General features: G+C 47.8%; 1 protein-coding gene across 1 annotated transcript in view; it reads left to right on the top strand.

The window, feature by feature from the left end:
* Positions 1-890: 890 nt before the first annotated feature.
* NEK6 (NIMA related kinase 6) overlaps positions 891-20,807 on the top strand; it is a 663,914-nt gene continuing 643,997 nt past the window's right edge. The window contains exon 1 of the mRNA XM_078641833.1: positions 891-1,090. The gene's annotated coding sequence lies outside the window, so the exon portion shown is untranslated. The remainder of the gene's footprint in view (positions 1,091-20,807) is intronic.

The following is a 20,807-nucleotide window of genomic DNA, read 5'->3' as shown; positions in this document are numbered from 1 at the left end:
ACAACCACACTGACCTCTGCACTGCACTAATAGAGGTTGCATAATGTATTATGTAGTGTGTTTCACTGATTATCTTGAATTGTCTCTATTTTTCATTTATGCTGCGTTGTTTTATATGTAGTTACCTGCAGGTTAAAGACTAAAAAAATCTTATAGAATATTTAGTTTAATTAGTCACACCTTTGACCCCGCCCCACACTTTACTGACCACGCCCCCATTGCATGCAACATCACAGTTCCCATAGAGGTTGCATAATGTATTATGTAGTGTGTTTCACTGATTATCTTGAATTGTCTCTATTTTTCATTTATGCTGCGTTCTCTTATATGTAGTTACCTGCAGGTTAAAGACCAAAAAAATCTTATAGAATATTTAGTTTAATTAGTCACACCTTTGACCCCGCCCCACTCTTTACTGACCACGCCCCCATTGCATGCAACATCACAGTTCCCATACTTGTTAATGCACTTCCACCGCTTGTTATAATAAGCCAGTATAAAATAAGGCATATCTGGTTAGCACTATTTTAAACGATTGGAGCGAAAAATCAATAATTTGATCTTGTTTTGTCTAATTTGGTCGGTATTTGAAAGTATGTATTTACAATTAAAACAGTATCTGAACTTGTATTGCATCAGGGAAATAGTTTATCCGCCACTTTCGTTTTTGCATTTGCATTTTTTTGTGCTTGCGCTTTTCCCTTAGTATTGGAGAAAAATAGATCTTCAAGTATCCAACTGTACACGGTGGAACCGCACACCTGACCTGGAACAACCAGCTCCCTGTGCTGGTCGCCCACACATGTGGCGGTGGTGAAGTGCATGCTCTGAATAAACTTTTGCTTCACATTGTTTAGCCCGCTCGCGTCTTTTCCCGAGGCCTGCATGTTTTGGGTGTCTTTTCACAGGTGGTGGCGCGCGCTCTAGCAGCCGGACTTGGCAGGTCTCGGATAGAGAAGGGGAGGGGCGGCTCTTTCCTCCTCAAAAGCTTGTGACAAACCCTCCCTGACACGCTGCTTTTTTCCCCCTTTCTGGCTTATTCGGCACTTTCTGGAGACTCCCCAGGCCTGCCCGAGGACTCCTCGCTCCGGTAAGAAGCCCCTCTGTTCCTTTGGGGGTTCCCCCGCCCCGGACTGCCCCCCTAACTTCCCCCCGTGTCTGCCCTGCCACTCAGGGGCTGATACGGGATCCGCCGCTGCTCACTTTTCAGCTACATGGTAACAAGTCACTTCCCTGTCAGTTTCAGGGTGGCAGCAGGGCGCCTGGGGGGGGTGCAGGGAGGTGTGGGGGTGCAGGGAGAGTGTGCAGGAGGGATTCAGGGGTACAGTGCAGGGGTGCATGTGAGAGATGTGTGGACAGGTGAGGGGTGCAGACAGGATGTGGATGAGGTGATGTGGGGTGCAGTGAGGAGTCTTGGAAGCCAGCTGTGGGCGCCTAGAGAACCTAGAAGGGAGGCTGATCAGCAAGGCGCTATGGAGATGTGAAAAGTGACAACCTGAAGTGTGAGCATAAACGGGGGTGGTGGGGTGTCCTCTAGGGGATTTGGGGGGCTGTGTGTGACTGGAGTAATGTGAGAGAGTGTTGTGATGGATTCGGAGAGTATATGGGAGGAAGTGAGGGATTAGGGGACAGGTTGGAATACAGTGACAAACTTTTTTTAGGGCAGCCGTGGATCATGGTGTCTCTTGTTTACAAGTGTCATGCTGAAGTCTAGCTGCCCCCTCCCCCTCTCATCCACAGCCAAGCTATGCAGACTTGGCAGATACCCTGCACAGCTATGAAAGTCGTTTCCCACACTGCAGAATAGAAAACTGCTCCACTTGGCATCCGACCCCGATCGCGTGGCATTGAACTGGCAAGATCTTGCGGCGAGACACAGCGCCTAGAATGAAGTGGTTTTGAAGTGTTTGAGCTTTAATACATTTTCACAAAAGTAAGATAAGAGAAACTTATGAAACTCCTGGTTATGAGCCCTACTCCAAGATTGTTATTGTGAGTTTTGTCTAGCGCTGCGTTCAGCACAAGGCTGCTTCCGGGTGCTTGGACTTCTCGGCTTTGATATTGATGCAATGCTTGGCTCAGTGTCTGTGTCCGAAACCTTTCAACTTCACACCTCCAATGTTTAGACAGCTAAAGAAAGGGCCGCCCGGTGCGGACTGGACAGCTCAGTGGAGTCATGTACCTGCGGCTGAGACCTGCGTGTAAACATTTCAGTTTGTGTTTGTGCTATGTACGTAGTCTATTATTTTTTTGTTACCTATGATCGTGACTGGGAATCGAATTGAACTTTCTTAAGTAGTATTGAGCTGAGTAGCATGCTGAAAGAGGACCAGTATAAGTAGCATAAAAAAGAAAAAGTGTTGTGCGTCAGCGTCACGATTGTTCCTTCTAAAGTGGATCGTTTCAGGGGGTGTATGCATCTCTAGTGCCTTTGGGGTGCAATATCCCTCCTTTCTTCCCCATCCGCAAGAGGACTCACGAGGCTCCAGTCCGGAAATTGAAATGAAATGAGGGTCAAAGAAAAGACATTTTAGGGGAACAAGTGAGTGACTCTTTTACATCAGTCTCAGACGTTTTACTTCCCAAACAAACAGCTGCGTTAAATTCTGTAGGGGGTGGGTGGGGGCTTTCTAGGTTCCCCCGAGGGCATCTACGGTTTCTGAACGAGGGGCATGGCTGGGTATACCCGAGAGTGGGTAGATTGGCGTTCAGTAATGGCACATTCCCAAAAATTAAACTAGTTTTGTAGACCAGTCTCACTTTTTGATCACTAGCTCAGTACAGAAGGATCTTGTAGATAGAAGAATGTTGTAGTTCCAAGTGTACAGTTTTGGGGCCAATGAGTGGTATTTTGGGGTAGTTTTGATATGTTTTTTTGTCGAACAGTGGAGATAACAACATTTCAGATTGGGTTTTCTTTTTATTTACTTCCAAATGAAACTATTTTCAAGATTGAAAGAAGAGGTTTTGTTCTATACGACATGTCCCCCTCCCCTTTTTACCAAAGTGTATTTTCAGAACCCGTTGTGTTCTATAAGACATGTCCCCCTCCCCTTTTTACCAAAGTGTATTTTCAGAACCCGTTTTTAATTAAACGAAGCTGGATACAGCCATTTCGGGTTTATATCGCCCACAAATTCGAGTATGTCAGTTTTCGTTCTATTGCCAATATAATACATTATGTTTGGCCACTGTTTTGTGTAGGCCTGAAATACATAGCAAAATGAATTGTATTGTCTGGCAGTTTCCTTCATTGTGACAGCTTGTGAGAGCAGACTTGTGTAGCAAGCATAACAACCCACACTGAAAGTAAGCACTCACTTGTATGCACATGCAGCTTAGTTATCGTGTTGTCAGCCCGTTTCAAAATCATAGTCATGTGAGACAACATGAAGTAAATATCACAGGATCACACAGATTTTGTGACTGACCAATGGAGCTGGGATTAGAATGCCGGTGTTTTCCTTCAGGAGCAGGCAACAAAGTCACTAACCCGCATTTTGTTAAACATCTTTTGGAATTGTAAAACTGAATTCACAGTTATTGACAATAAACAAAATACAAGATGACCAGAATGTATTTGTAACACTAAGTGTGGCGTGCTGGGTTACTGGAACAAAATCATAAGTAAAGTGTTTGTTTATGTCCCTCTAATGGAATGTATACTCGGTGCAACTTTGTGGTTTGTCTATGCTGTACGTAAATAATGACCGGTGGCTTGTTAATGCAACGAACCGTGACCGAAAGATAAAATAATGTACCCAGGATCACACAATGTGGAGAAACGGGGAGTACATTACCCAAGATAACACGATGTGGGGGAAACGCGGGTTAGAATCCTTGTCTTTTAGTTAAACACGCAACATAATGGTCAGGTCAGCGTGAATATTCGCGCTTTGTGACGCAAGCATAAGAATCACCTTCGTGTATTCACGAGTAAAGAAATGCACATTTTGTTGTCAGCCAGGGCTGCACGTGAGTGCACGTGCAGGCAGGGATCCTGGTGTGAGGTTCCCTCTAGGAGGTGGAGAGGTTTGCGCAACAGGGTGGGACTTTTCGATGCAGGGAGGAGGCCTTACTGGAAGAGAGCGGCCTTCTTATCTGCAGTTGCTGTCATGTTTGCAAACTCCATTATCTCAGTTTGAGGTTTAAACGATTTATATATATATATATATATTTTTGTTGGCCACTGGCTGGATTTGAGGGCCAGTGTGGGATGCATTTTGTTCACGAGCCAGCATCAATTCTCGTTTTATGTAGCTCTGCTTGAAATACGCATTCTAAAACGTGTGCATTCCCTCCCCTCCCACCCCTGCTCCTGTAGTGTCGAAATCGCTTGGAATTTGTTGAGGAGTGTGCCAGGAATGAGGGGAAAAACGGGGTTCACAATATCTCTGACTGATGGTGGCCCAAAGTGTTCCTGTCACCCATAAACCGGGAACACATATTCCTAACTGTTCCGCAAACTAGCCCATATTAAAATGACCTCGTTGTTTGTATTTTATATAGCGCCTGCTACCGCAGTTTTGCCCATTCTTGGCACTTACAACATCACCAAGAACTCCCAAGCAGTCATGTCACCGCCCCCCAGCAGCCAGAAGAGGGAGGGGGGACGCTCTGTTGTGTTAGAGATACTGATAGCGCACGCACGGGATCACCACGGGATTCTTGGCGCTAGCAAAGCGGACTTTAGTTCCCCATTTGAAGCGAATGCTCCATTACAGTGGGTGATTTACCTCTCTCTTCACAAGTCGCAGTATATCTGCTCCCCCCCCCCCAGCTCTAGCCGAGGCAAGAGTCACATCTGCCGCGGCTGCGAGAGGCCGAGTAGTGGCTCGGATACAAGCGCCCTGAGGCCGTTTCCTGCAGTCACTCGCTACATACCTGAGTAATAATCCTTGCGTGCCAAGGTGCAGTTCAGAGTAGTTTTCTGAGCGTGGCCGGCCTGGACAGGTCTACTTTTGAAGTAATTGTGAAATAAAGTGCAGCGCACGTATGCTGTAGTGCGCAGTATACGGCGGTAGGGCTGAGCACCTATGCTGTAGTGCGCAGTATACGGTGGTAGGGCTGAGCACCTATGCTGTAGTGTGCAGTTTACGGTGGAAGGGCTGCGCATGCACATTGTAGTGTGCAATATACGGTGGTCCCAAAGTAACTGGCACACGTCAGTGTTGCACTAAAGTGTGCAAAAAGTGCTGGATGGAATGCTATTATCGCAGCCACTGACTGTTACTTTAGAGCCGCATTCCAAGCCAACGTTATTTTGTATACCATTCCACATCAGTTTAGACCCAGCCATATGCAAATCAGTCTTGGCCCTGCTCCAATGGGAACAGTCCAGCCCGAATTGTCAGGCCTCCCGGAACTAGATTACTAGCCAACTAGGATTGGTTTCTCCCTAGTTAGGGCTCATCATCCCAGTATAGCTTGCTTTCAGTGGCACGGTGTGCTTTGCACCCGCACCTGGCCTCACTGGTCTGGCTTAGTGTCACTAAAGTATACAAAACAGTGATGGATGGAATGCTTGAATCCATCTCCTCAACTGGTGCTCGTGCCCCATCCTAGTCCATCATTATTTTGCATACCATGCCACCTCAGTTTGGACCCATCCATATGCAAACCTGTCTTGATCCTGCTCCAGTGGGAACCGTCCCACCCTGGCTGCCTGAACCAGACGGCAATCAATCTAGGACCGGTTTCACCCTAGTTAGGGCTCATCGGTCAGGTGTAGCTTGTTTCCAGTGGCATAGTATGCACAATGTGCCCGTCTATGTGCATACTGGTCCCACTTTGGGTGACACACTGAAGTATACACAAAAATGATGGATGGAATGCTTGAATAAATATCAGCCAAGCATTCCATCCATCGCTTTGTTTTTGACGCCCTAAGTGTGACCGGTATGCCCAGACATGGGTTCTGTGCTCATGGTGAGCCCTAACTATGGCTACATGGGTCTCGGGTTGCTTGTGTCTAAACTTATTTGCATATGGCTAGGTCCAAACTGAGGTGGCATGGTGAGCAAAAAACTATGGATTGGAAAGTAGCCCGAGCCATTGCCAATCGTTTCATCCAAACATTCCATCCATCAGTTTGTGTTTGACACTTCGGTGAAGCAGCACAGTCCGCCGCTGGTATTGGAAAAGATTTACTCCTAGAACCCATAAATTGGGGATCAAGGTGTGTCAGTGGAAAGGGGGTGGAGTGACGAGGGTAGAGTTTGACAGTTAACTTATACGTTTATTTTGATAAACTTTGCGTCAAAAATCAGCATCAGGTCGAACGTGACAGTAGATCTGCTTTGGCTTACTTAATTGATCACAAACGGGCTTCATTTTAAAATATATTTTTGGGGTTAAAGCACCAGCTGCTGAGCTTTGTGTGTTTCCGGCAATTTTCATGGCATAATAACAATGGTAACAATGGCTGCTGGCAATTAGTAAGACTAGGGGAGGGCAAATGGATGGTGGGTAGGAGCATGCAAGCAAGGTGAGTGTAAATAAAAAGGAAAAAATATCCACTTACCTTGCTTGCTGCTCGACTCCAATGCCCTCCTCGCTTTGTGTTCTGCTCGGTCTCCTCAATTCCCATAACAAATCCTGTTGCTGCTCTCATGCTGGTAGCCAGCATGAAAGCGTTGCCAGTATTGGATGGAGCACATTGGCTGTACACTACTTCAGGCCCTGAAGACCTGTGCTTGGTCTCCACCCAATCAGCAAGCTGGGTGGAGTGCGTCAAAGTGCGCATGTCACTTTGGCCGGCTCAAGACAGACGGCAAGAGTGACATGCACACTTTGGAGCATCCAGCCAGCCACTGCTCCTATCCTCTCCGGCCAATCAGCAGCATAGAACAGGTCCAGCATGTCCCTGGGCTTGAGGCTGTCTCTGCTACAGCGCACACAGCGGTAAAAAATAAAATAGCAATGAAGTCTTTTCAGTGCCGTTTTATTTTTTCCTGCGTAGCTCGCAGTAGGCGGAGGGGGGCGACCCCCCCCACCCTCGTGAAGCAACCGCTGCTGAACGGTAAGATAACTCTTGGCTAATGCATTTGATGGTTAGTAGATATATGTTTTGTCTAGCCAATGTTTTGGTGTGTAAAGTAGAAGGGAGGGTTAATGGACCTGCTGCAAAGCATACATGTTAGCATGCAGATCACAGATTTGTATTTCAGGGATATAAGAGTTACTGCTTATAACACAGTGACCCTTTTGTTACTTGCAAGTCACACGTTACAGTACTTCTGATATAGCTCAGTGAGCTATGAAGCAGCATCAATGAGGTGTTTGCAAACTGCAAGGCATAAGCCTAGAACTTTTTTATTTTTATTTTACTCAAACTGCCTTTTTTTCCCGAAGGTTGCTAAAAAAGTTTCCTTTGGATAGTAATCCCGTTTTACAGACAATCCAGCCACTGTCTTACATTTTTTTAATTCCTGATTTTGTGTTTCTCCTGACCATGCACTCTTAACATGTGATGTCTACTAGTAACGATAAGTGACTAATTCGCCTTGTCACCCTTTTTAAATTAAGTAACAGTTCCTGTAGTTGATTAGCACACTTGTATGATATATTATTAATAATAAAATCATTTATAAAGCGCCTGGTAACACCAGCTGGTATGTCACCGCGCTAGGAACCACTACGTAAAAAATGGCCTAAAGAGGCAGAGAACAGTAAAACGGGGGCAATACGAACACAAAATCTCAGAGCTGGAAGAGCCAAGTTTTCAATCTTTTTCGGAAAGTATTCTTCGGTGCCTCTACTCGAAGGGCAAGAGGTAATGCATTCCAGTTTTTGGCTGGCAAACAACCAAACGAATGTGCACCTGTTCTTACTCTTTGGATTTTAGGGACTTTAACCAAGTGAGCCCCCGTTGATCTGAGGTGACGTGTCAGATTATGGGGGACAAGAAGATCATGGAGATAGCTAGGTCCGTTTCCCTGCAGACTCCAGCGGCAAAAGCACAAGGCTGTGTATAATGTGTGCATGTGATTTGTCTCTTTATAATGTGTGCATGTGATTTGTCTCTTTATAATGTGTGTATGTGATTTGTCTCTGTATAATGTGTGTATGTGATTTGTCTCTGTATAATGTATGTGCATGTGATTTGAGTCTGTATAATGTGTGTGTGTTTTATCTCTGTTAAATGTGTGCATGTGATTGGGATGAGTACCTGTATAAAAAATATATATAATAGGTAGGTGCCACTTAAAACGTTATTTGTGTGATCACACACACAGACAGATATGTCTGACATTCTTTCATTGCATACATATATTGTAGATACAAAAAAAAACCTAACTTAAGAGAAACTATGATTTAAGTATATGTCTAGTGATAACAAACGTTGTCCCTTTGTTTCACTCCATTTCGTTTGCGTGTTGGTGTTAGGATCCATATAGCGCCCAGCTAGGATGATGCTGACCAAGAGGTGAGCTGATGGCCCTTTAAAATTTGCTTTTACTTTTGGTGCCCAGCTGGTAGTGAAAATAAGACAGTCTGCTCTGAACAGTAAGCTACCAAAGTGTCGGGGCTGCCGAATGTGTCCTGGTGCTCGCAGATTACACCAGGACAAATTTAGAATAATGTATCGGGATCAGCCCATGTCACTCATCTGGCTGAATAGAAGTGGCTAGATCTGAGATCCCGCTGCCCTCCCCCCCCACCCCCCCCTCATTTCTTGGTCTGAGCACAATCCTTCCAAAGCAGACAAGTGGTTAAGTTACTACTTTTCATGATTATAACCTGTGAGAATGTCATGTTGTTACACTTGTTTTTAGGTCGAGCCTAGACGCAAGCAATGGGAAGCATTGCTTAGTCTGCGAAGACAACTATTGTCACCCGTTTCTGGGAATGTGGACACGATAGGGGCACGAGCGCAGATTTCACCTCGTGGGCGCGCACGGCGCCGTGCCCCTCTCGTGCCTCATATTCCCATGCGCAAACATACACACAGCCAGCCCCCACCCCCCTGCACACACACACACACACACACAGGCGCGCGCACACATACACACGCTGCTGCCGCCCCCTCCCTCCCCCCTCCCCTGCACACACAGACACGCAGACTCACAGAGGTTTATGGGGTGAGAGGTCGCAGCCCTGCCCTTGGGTTCATTAAAACTTAACCAAGATGTGATTCTTCCCTGGTCTCACCTGTGACCGCGGATCCCCGCCTCAGCTGCTTCTCTCCCCGGCCGCCTGTCACCTGGGCTGCCCGTCTCAGCGCGTCTCCTCCCGGCCCCTGTCCGGTCCTGGGTTCTTCTCCAGCTCCAGCATCGCCTGACTGTCGGGCATATCCAGACTCAAAGTTCATTGGCCCGCTCCAACTCCACTGACCAATCCAATCGCACGTTTTCTAGGACCGCCCCACGCGCCACAGATCATCCAATTACCTCGTAGAACCACAGTCGACGTTGGTGTGCACCTTGCCCAGTATGTTTGCGTTTCACGCCTCGGTTTTAATTTGTTGTGGTTCGCACCGTTATTAGTAGTATCTCGTAGGCTGTACACAGGTGGTTAAAATGGAGTGCAGATAAGGGGGTGGGGGGGTCTTGGTGGAACCTTCTGCTGAAGTCATTCAAAAATCCATCGCCAGGCGAAGGTCTTTTGTTGCAGCTGTTTCTAAATTTCGGAAGAGGCGACTGACTCTAAGATGGCTGCCACGTTCGACACTTCTCATACCATGGCAGGAAAGCCAGGCAATGAGGCCGTGAATACCATGACTGTTGTTTCGGGAAGGTTCCGCGTATTCGGAGTGCCAAAGTTCAGCGTTAATTTTATGGTTAATACATTTGGTAATGCCATTAAACACTTTTATTTTTAATACTATTGATAACACTTGTAATTCCACCGGGACACCATGATGCTGGCCTGTGAAGAGCCTATCGGAGGCAGCGTACGTGCCCCAGAGAGCCAATCAGCTCTCTAACCATCAGACAGGGCGTAGACATAGAAGAAGGGCTGTGATTCCCCCTGCCCTGACCTAGGGCAGCAGTGGAGGCTGAAGATGGTGAGTGCGGCGGGGGCACAGAGTCACAGCCGCCGGCAGTGCCCCACCGGGGGCACGGAGTGTGGGCGGCCGCAGGCTCCGGAGCGCCCCCTCCCCCAGGCACAGGAGCTCGTGGAGAGGGGCCCCTCTGACTGACAGACCTCTCTCATGGGCCCTGTGGCACCCATAGAGCCGCAGACCCCCCTCTTTATTTTATTTTTTATTTAATGCGATTTTCTATAGCGCGAACATTACCCGAATGTGTCAGAGCGCTTTACAAAAGAACCAGTAGCGTTACATAAGGACTTTGGATTGCATGAGTTACATAAGAGATACAAACAGAAAAAAATTGCAAATGTACAATGTGAAAAGTCACTCAAAGAACAGACAGCTGTGACCCCTAAAGTTTCCAAGGCAGCCTTGAGTCAGGGCTGTCACCACTCCCAGAGAAGAATATGGGCCCCTTGTTCACCTTCCAATATTCCAACTCCCTTCACATTATTACTTACTACATTTTCGGACGGGACACCATTTATTTCAAGTGGATGCAGTTTCTGGTGTTCTGATCATCTTGCTCCTGCTCACTCCCCCCCGTCCATCCATCCATTCGTCCATGCATCCATCCACTCACTGATAGATCCATTCATCCATTCAACCTTCCATCCACTGACGGATCCATCTATCCCCTCACTGATCCATCCATCCACTCCCTGATCCCCACTGACGGATCCATCTATCCCCTCACTGATCCATCCATCCACTCACTGATCCATCCATCCATCCATCCATCCACTCACGGATCCATCCATCCACTCACGGATCCATCCATCCACTCACGGATCAATCCATCCACTCACGGATCCATCCATCCACTCACTGATCCATCCATCCACTCACTGATCCATCCATCCACTCACTGATCCATCCATCCACTCACTGATCCATCCATCCACTCACTGATCCATCCATCCACTCACTGATCCATCCATCCACTCACTGATCCATCCATCCACTCACTGATCCATCCATCCACTCACTGATCCATCCATCCACTCACAGATCCATCCACTCACGGATCCATCCTTCCACTCACGGATCCCTCCACTGAACGCCACAGCACCACTAAACGCCACAGCACCACTAAACGCCACAGCACCACTGAACGCCACAGCACCACTGAACGCCACAGCACCACTGAACGCCACAGCACCACTGAATGCCACAGCACCACTGAATGCCACAGCACCACTGAATGCCACAGCACCACTGAATGCCACAGCACCACTGAATGCCACAGCACCACTGAATGCCACAGCACCACTGAATGCCACAGCACCACTGAATGCCACAGCACCACTGAATGCCACAGCACCACTGAACGCAACAGCATCACTCAACGCCTCAGCACCACGCCACAGCACCACTCCATGCAACAACATCACTCCACGCCACGGCATCACTCCACGCCACGGCATCACTCCACGCCACGGCATCGCTCCACGCCACGGCATCGCTCCACGCCACGGCATCGCTCCACGCCACAGCACCACTCAACGCCCCAGCACCGCAGCATCACTCGGCACCGCAGCATCACTCGGCACCGCAGCATCACTCGGCACCGCAGCATCACTCGGCACCGCAGCATCACTCGGCACCGCAGCATCACTCGGCACCGCAGCATCACTCGGCACCGCAGCATCACTCGGCACCGCAGCATCACTCGGCACCGCAGCATCACTCGGCACCGCAGCATCACTCGGCACCACAGCATAACTCAATGCTACAGCATCACTCCGCACCACTCAACGCCACAGCACCACTCAACGCCACAGCATCACTCCGCACCACTCAACGCCACAGCACCACTCAACGCCACAGCATCACTTGGCACCACTAAACGCCACAGCATCGCTCAGCACCACTGAACGCAACAGCATTACTCTGTGCAACAATTCAATTCAACAACTGGTTCAAATATGTTCTCTCAATGTTTCAAGCTTTATTACAAATGTCACCAAAAAAATGTTAATATTTCACTTCTGTTCTAGGATTTTCGTCACAATAAAATACAATTAACATAATCTTCCCAAAAGTTATTTACAAAAGTTTAAGCTATTGCCATTATAAATTACAATAACTTTTATTTAAGTATTAATTATTTAAAAAAGTAAAAGCCATTGTTATTTGTAATATCAATACATCTAAGTCATGTAAATACAATGTCACATTTGCGAAAGTTAAAACTATTGGCATTGTAAATGACAAAGCTATTAATTTCGCTATTTTCAAAACCAACACAGAAATAAAATATTTGTCATTTACAATACCAATAGCTCAAACTTTCCTAATGCGAGACCTATTGCATTGCAAATGCTTGTTATAAAGTGCCTGCCAATTACATGGCCTCTTAGCGCTTTGCTGCAGACCTTATCTACTTTTGTGAGTTTGCTGATCTAGTTGTTAGCATCCCTGGCTTGCTATCCTTGGAATGGCCCTAGTCTGGTGTGCAAGATAGATGCATAACGAGCTTAGGGTCTTTCCTTTAGATGGGTTCATGGGAAGAGGAATGCTGGCACCTAGACCCTGTGGAAAATTTGGGGTCTATCTGTATAGAGTGTGTGTCTCTTTTATCCCTTAGCCTGTTCAACTTTGGGCGTGTAGTCCTTTACCTGGTGTCTTATTGACCTGCACAGGCTGGTTACTTCCTTTCCTGGGAATAAAGGCACATGCCACATTTATGTAGAGAACACCACAAACTGTTCCTATCTAGGTGATTGAATAGTTGTTGATTTTGTTGTTCACCCCTCTAGTACTGATGGACCTTCAGGGTAGGTGACTTGTTTGGAGATCGCTGCAAATACTTCGAGGGTTGGAAGGGCTGCAGAGGGATGATGCATCTGCTCACTAGAAGTGACAAGGTTAGCCGGAGAGACCTTTCCAGAGAGTGGCTACAGCTTTCCACCTTTCCCCACCTTTCCAACGTTTCTGAGGACTAACCATTAGTAAGGGAGTTTAACTTATTTATTCAGAACAAAAGATTTGCTAGTATTGCTTCACTTGCACTGTTAGTTGTTACTGTGTTGACTGTTCTTTACTTTTGCAATGCAACCATGGAGGTGTTTGACTCCTGCACATAGAAATTAAAGGCGAGCAGTTATTATTGAGTTCACAGGGCCGACTATGTCTTGAGACCCTTTATGCTTGAGTATATCTTTTCAATTAAGTATATCTTACATTTGGCTTTCCCCATTTCCCCCCCCCCCCCTAATTATTCTTTTGCTATTTCTATGAGGTGATCCTGCCTCTCTGGTCAGTGATAATCTCATTATTGGAAGGTCCCATGGTCTAAGGGCTGTTTGCTATTCTTACAGGATTAGAAATCTCACAATTACAGACATTTATTTCAGGAGTGGTGTCCCACTGATGGTGCCACTGTGGTCTTCTGCGGTACCAGAAGCTGTTTCTGACCTTGTTGAGACATGGGAGTCCAGAAACAAGATTAAAATTAAAGGAGGAGTGTACACTTTAAATTCACAAATGATTAGTAAAAAAAGGTAGTGGGCACGAGCCTTCTGACATATATATACACCACTAATTTCTCAAGACATGTGAGTTCAGCTGAAGATAAAATGTTGAGTAGATTGTGAAGCTCAGTGATGTTTAAAACTCTATGTTGTGTTTTTGTTGTTCCTTCAATATTTAATTGGAGTTAAAAAGGTTTTACTTTCTCTTTTTAAATCCGTTATGTGTACCACAGCCCCCTTCTGTCATGTTATTCTCCTGTCTCTTTGATGGATAGGTTTCATTAACACATTTTAAGCGACGCATGCCTAATCTGGAACTTTTTCCCATCCACTCATCCTAAGTCAGGTTTGTCATTCAGTGTGGACTTTGGCTTATGATGCCCGCGTAGGTGGCTCCTGGGAATTGACAAATCTGAGTCACACCGGTGGTTGAAGAGGAAGTGAAATGGAGTCATCAATGAGTGTCAAACAAAACACAAAAGGAGGGCCGGGGAAGGGTTAGAAACCGGCTGGTATTGGCTCCCAACTCGTAAATCATTCACACCTTGAAATACCCGGATCTAACCTTGAGAACGAATAAAGAACTTAGAATATCTGAAGAATATTCCTTTTGTTTGGATAAATCCCTCACCCACCAGAGGTGGCCTGCTTCATCATAGGGATTCTCTTCACACCATGACAGCTAATCATGTTGAGGCCTACAGCTCTATCTCTAAGTGGGAGGAGCTGTTTGGATGTTTTTAGGATTTTGTAGCACTCCCCATGGAGTAAGCAGGGTGGCGAGGCTAGCAGAGTGTGCAGTGTGTAGAATAAAAAAAAGTGATTCAAAGCTCGCAGGTCAAGCAAGTATTATGTACAGAAAAGTAGACTCATTAAGAGATCTCCTGAAAAAGTAGCCATTTTCCAGTTGAGACAACACAGAAGACCAACTGGCTGAGTCAGCCTGGGTTTTAAAATGTGTTGAGCCCCAGGGGTTGAGTACGGCCCAGAGAGTGGGGCTGCTTGCCCCCATCCTGAGTTGGCTGCCTTTGGTGGACTGGCCCAGGTCCTGGCCCCAAGCCAGGACCTCCTGTGGCAAAACCCCTGCTGCTCATGGCTGAAGGCTCTGTGTAGCATGTGGTTGGCTACATGCGGGGGTGTTCAGTACAGGGCCTGGCCACAGGCCAGGACCTGCGGCAAGCCCCTGGCCATACGCTGCGGCGGTCGGATTAATGCATGGTAATTAAATACTACTTTACTTTAAACCCTAGAAATTCACTGAAAAAAAAAACAAATCTACAGTAATGTTATAGTTAGGAAATAGCATTAAAAAGTCATAGAAATTCACTAAAAAAAACAAACGTTACTGGGACGTTATAGTTAGGAAATAGAATTTAAAGAAACAGAAATTCACAAAACAAAAAACGTTATAGGGACATTATAGTTGGGTTCAGATTTTACACACAGAAAACCATAGAAATTCAGCAGTTGGAGTTCTCTCAAGTAACTATAACTCGAGTCCTCGCCATGCACTGCTAACTACCCCACATATTACATCACTCATGACATCTTTTATGACATCATTGCTAATATCACTGCAACATTTGTTGTAAAATTTTGATGAGAAAACTGTGCGGGGGTGCGGTTATAGTTGCCTTAGGGCACGTGTAATAGTTACTTGAAAATCTGAACCTAACTATAGCGTCCCTGTAACCTTTGTTTTTTTGTGACTATGTATATATTTTATTTTACCTACCAGTCGAACTCCAATTGAGACGTGTGCCTTTTGGCGTAAATGTCGGTTTATTAAAGTGCAAGACCTTTTTACATATCTACTCATGAGATGAGAAATTTTAAGTAAGGCGGAAAGCCCTTTAGGGATTACATACAGGGTACTGCTTAAAGGAATGCAGCATGGAATACAGCTTAGTTGGTCTATATCCTGTGTCCAGTTCAATATTATAATTCATTCCATATATTTCAGTCCTTGGTGTACCTCCGCCCATCACTTGTCACCGCAGTGTGACAGTTTTTGTGTAGCCCAGACACAATTGTACACAATTTTTGTCTGTTCTGTTGGACCCCCTCCCCCAGTTCAGATAGTTGTACCAAAGCATTAACAAGTGAAACGCTTTCTGTAGTAGCCAGCGGCACGCGAGGAGAATTGGAGATGTCTTTCAGCATGTTTGCCACACTGATTTCCTTTTTCTTACTCTAGTTTTCTGGTTAGACTAGAAATTCCAGTTTGATGGTTTCTTTTAATGGTTTTTCTCCTTCTGTATTGTCTTTTTAAAACAGTCTCATCCCCAACAGGCTATAACATGTGAGCCCAGAGCAAAGTTTAATCTTATTTTGTCAGACTTTTTCTCTTGGCAGCATATTTAAATTTCAAATTAGTTTCAGTAAATATAGTGCATGTTATTGAATTACGCTTGTCTCTGCATTAAAGAAGCAGTAACATTTTCTTGATCTGACATATTTCCTTTATGATTTTTTTTGATGTTTTCAAAGGCTACATCAGGAGTTGGAAAAGTTAGCTGTGTTCAAAAAAAAAAATTGTAACAAAACTGAGCATGGGGAGGTGTTGAAAATCTAAATCCTCTGGCCTACAGGTAGTAAGTAGGTTTTCGATTCTCTCATCTATGCTAATCAATCAATCAATAAATCAATCATAGCATTTATAAAGCGCACTACATACCCGTGAGGTTCCCAAGGCGCTGGGGAGGAAGGGGAGGGGGGTGGGGGGATGGGATGCTACTGTTCGAAGAGCCAGGTCTTGAGAAGTCTCCTGAAGGTTAGAAGGTCTTTCGGTCTGCTGCAGGTAGAAGGGGAGGATGTTCCATGTCTTGGCGGCGAGATGGGAGAATGATCTGCCGCCGGCCATCACTCTTCGTATGCGGGGGCCGGTGGCGAGGGTGAGGTGAGGTGAGCGGAGCTGGCGGTTGGGGATGTAGAGGCTGAGATGGCTGTTGCGGTACGCTGGTCCTATGTTGTGTGCGTGGGTGAGGAGTTTGAAGGTTATCCTCTGTTGATGGGGAGCCAGTGCAGGTCTCAAGTGGGGTGTGATATGGCTGCCGCGGGGGATGTCGAGAATCAGGTGTTCTGGATGCGTTGGAGCCGTTTCAGGAGTCTGGCGGGGCTCCAGCGCAGAGGGCGTTTCCGTAGTCCAGTCTACTGCTGACGAGTGCCTGGGTGACCGTCCTTCTTGTTTCAGTGGGGATCCACTTGAAGATCCTGCGAAGCAAGCGGAGGGTGTTGAAGCAGGAGGAGGAGACGGCGTTGTCCTGCTTCGTTATGGAGAGGGTGGAGTCGAGGACGACCCCTAGGTTGCGAGCTTGGTCGGTGGGTGAAGGGGGTGGTCCTAGTGCAGTGGGCCACCAGGAGTCGGCCGAGGGCGTGGATTCAAGGATGAGTACCTCCTTCTTGTCCGAGTTCAGCTTCAGTCGGCTGTTTCTCATCCAGTCGGCAACGGCCTTCATTCCTTCGTGGAGGTTGGTTTTGGCGGTGAGGGGGTCCTTGGTGAGGTAGAGGATCAGCTGGGTGTCATCGGCGTAGGAGATGATGTTGAGGTCATGTCGTTGTGCGACTTGGGCGAGCGGTGCCATGTAGACGTTGAATAACGTTGGGCTGAGGGATGAGCCTTGGGGTACGCCGCAGATGATCTTGGTGGCTTCGAAGTGGAAGGGGTGGTGGGGGGCGGACGCTTTGTGTTCTGCCGGAGAGTAAGGAGGTGGTCCAGTCCAGGGCCTTCTCTTGGATTCTGGCATCGTAGAGTCGGGTTTGTAGTGTGCGGTGGCAGACCGTATCGAAGGCGGCTGACAGGTCCAGGAGGATGAGGGCTGCGGTTTTTCCTGTTGGGGGAACTTCATGGAGCAAGAAATGGTAAGGAAAAGTCTGCAGCTCCCACAGAGCTCTAGAAAGTTCTGCGAAGGGCAGTTGAGACAGTGCTGGATGAGAAGTCAGTGTGTGGGGTGAGTAGTCCAGGCTCACCCAATCAGGCGACCCTACAAGCAGGTCGGAAATGTTCTGGGAGTGCTGGAAAACTCTTTATACAGCTTTGCCTGGATCTACGGGAGACGAACATCCGTGCCGGATGGAGTGAACCAGGGCCAACCAGCATCAATTCCCACATTTCCCTAGCAGCTCAGACTGAAAATATTTATGCATCTCGCATATTTACCTTTAGTTGGAAAAACAATTATGTAAAGTTGATGCCCTGAGGCTTCGCAATTTTGCTCACCCCTAAAGAAAAGGTGGGACATCACTGTTAGGCACGGCCATTTTTATTAGCTGGGGCACCTTTGGCAGGGGAACAATCCTGTTATGACCTATTAAGTGGCGGTTACTCCTTTTTAAGGAGCAAGTTTTCTCGCATCTGGCTTTACCTTCATAAACATTTTATCTACGACAAGATGTTTTATTCCTGGAATCTCAGCAGCAAGTTAGTAGTAAGATGCGAGGACCACCAGACACACAAAACATGCTTTGTGACTTGGGCTGAAGGCCTGCTGCAGAAACTTACGTGCGTCATTGCAGGAAGTCCCGCCTCCATAAGGTCAGACTGGTACAGCTGGCTATGTCCAGCACGAGAGGTGGAGTTTTTTCAAAAGTAAATTTGTTTGAATTTACTTTGTTTTTTTTAAAATAAATATTTTGCAGCATTTTCTGCTGCTCACAGCTTTTTCATTAACTCCGGCTCGACGCTGTATGGTTTCAGGGGGACCAGGCACCCTCATGAAAATTCTGTTAATAACTCTCTGGTTGATGCCACCCTTTGGGTGGTCGTGTGTACAATCGAGAGCGCCTGAGGAATGACTGCAGGGACAAAGGACAACTTCTGAAACCTCAACAAAAGTTGAAGAAACGCGCACAAAACTTAAGAAGACCTATGCACTTGCAAGCGGTTGGTGGACACAACACCCGGATGGGAGGACGGTTAAGGACAACCTAGCCTGGCCTTCCTAGGGACATGCATCTGTTGGGTCCACCCAACACAAGCCAACCAACGCCCAAACAGCACCATGGAGGCATTAGACATGGTGGACGCAGCACTATGTAATATCCTTTTGACCTAACATAGCAGGAACCACAACTGGGGGAGCGAGGAAAAAAACTTACCTGCTAGACGCCGCAGCTTGCCAGGCACTTCAGTCCACGCCGCCACCGCCGAGAGTCACCTTTCTGCAGAGTGGACGCGCCGCCGCTCCGGGACCACGAATCCCGGCAGCCTACGCGGCGGCGCGCTTTGTGACACCGCGAGGGCGCCAGGGAGGCGCACAAAAGCGCCACAGGACCGGCGGAGCAGGGGGGAGCGAGGAAAAAAACTTACCTGCTAGACGCCGCAGCTTGCCAGGCACTTCAGTCCACGCCGCCACCGCCGAGAGTCACCTTTCTGCAGAGTGGACGCGCCGCCGCTCCGGGACCACGAATCCCGGCAGCCTACGCGGCGGCGCGCTTTGTGACACCGCGAGGGCGCCAGGGAGGCGCACAAAAGCGCCACAGGACCGGCGGAGCAGGGGGGAGCGAGGAAAAAAACTTACCTGCTAGACGTCGCAGCTTGCCAGGCACTTCAGTCCACGCCGCCACCGCCGAGAGTCACCTTTCTGCAGAGTGGACGCGCCGCCGCTCCGGGACCACGAATCCCGGCAGCCTACGCGGCGGCGCGCTTTGTGACACCGCGAGGGCGCCAGGGAGGCGCACAAAAGCGCCACAGGACCGGCGGAGCAGGGGGGAGCGAGGAAAAAAACTTACCTGCTAGACGTCGCAGCTTGCCAGGCACTTCAGTCCACGCCGCCACCGCCGAGAGTCACCTTTCTGCAGAGTGGACGCGCCGCCGCTCCGGGACCACGAATCCCGGCAGCCTACGCGGCGGCGCGCTTTGTGACACCGCGAGGGCGCCAGGGAGGCGCACAAAAGCGCCACAGGACCGGCGGAGCAGGGGGGAGCGAGGAAAAAAACTTACCTGCTAGACGCCGCAGCTTGCCAGGCACTTCAGTCCACGCCGCCACCGCCGAGAGTCACCTTTCTGCAGAGTGGACGCGCCGCCGCTCCGGGACCACGAATCCCGGCAGCCTACGCGGCGGCGCGCTTTGTGACACCGCGAGGGCGCCAGGGAGGCGCACAAAAGTGCCACAGGACCAGCTTCGCGGGACGCGAGCGGAGCGGGACGCCCGGGGCTAAGCCCGGGCAAAGGGCGGGCCCTCTACGGCCCTCATCGGCAGGAAGAGGCAGGGGCAGGGCCAGAAACGCTGCAGGAATCACCACTCCAAGTAAGACTCAAAAGTTTACCGAGTTTCCAACTAGTTTTTGTTTTATTTTTAAATTTTAGACTGTGAGTATATCGCAAATATGCCTACGAAATTGAAGGAAGCCGCACAAAATACTCTTGACAACTACCTTGTTCAGACTGTGAAGAAAATAAACACGCAGAGGAGAACTTCTCTTGGGTTAAGCCAATCTCCAGACCTTTGTTGTTTGTCCCCGACTGCATCTATCCTGATTGACGACACTATTTTGCAGGAAACCAATCAGGACAGCATAATCGGTGGCCCTATTTCCCAAGGATTAAACAGTGCACTTGACATTGTCCTCCCAGCCTCTGAGGCCTCCAACGTACAGGCCGAAAGTGACTCGAAAATGACTCTGGCCAGGAGAGACATGCTCGAGTTACATCTGATGAGCAGACACCTAAAGGGCGCACAACAAGGCCAAGACGATTATGTACTAAAAATCCACCTAAGCAGGGCGGACTACGTCCAGGGACAAGAAGGAAGAAGGCTACCACCCCAAAGAAAAAGCAAGTTAACTTAGTGGAGGATATACAAAATCATACTTTTGAGGACACGCTTTTTGAAAGGATTGCTAACTTATTTGAGCTAAAAATTAATACCATCGTAAAGCCTTTAATATCTAAAATTGATAAACTGCAAGCGGAGATCAAAAGATTGGGTGGTCTCCACACTACGATCGCAGGAGGGATAGAAAACATCACCACCATAATTACTAATTTTAGTAATAATACAGGGGATAATGTGGTTACTGAGACTGTAAGTGATGGTGTAGGGATTCAATCGTCTGTTGAAAATCTATTGCCCCAACCTTCAACATCATCAACCACTACTAATGAGGGCCCTCTTTTAATTAGCATCCCAACAGACATTAGTCCCCCTGTAAGCTTACCCCCAGTAACCGCTCACTCCACGGACCCCCTACAATTTTTAGTTGAGGCCACACCAGTGGTTCTTGTGTTAGCAAATGTCCCTCCCTTGGAAGGCGGAACAGTGGAAAGCTCTACCTCCCTTACAAGTAAGGCTTTG

Source organism: Lissotriton helveticus, chromosome 5_1, assembly GCF_964261635.1.
Source record: "Lissotriton helveticus chromosome 5_1, aLisHel1.1, whole genome shotgun sequence".
In the NCBI taxonomy this organism is placed as follows: Eukaryota; Metazoa; Chordata; class Amphibia; order Caudata; family Salamandridae; genus Lissotriton; species Lissotriton helveticus.
This window is presented reverse-complemented; position numbering and strand designations above follow the sequence as displayed.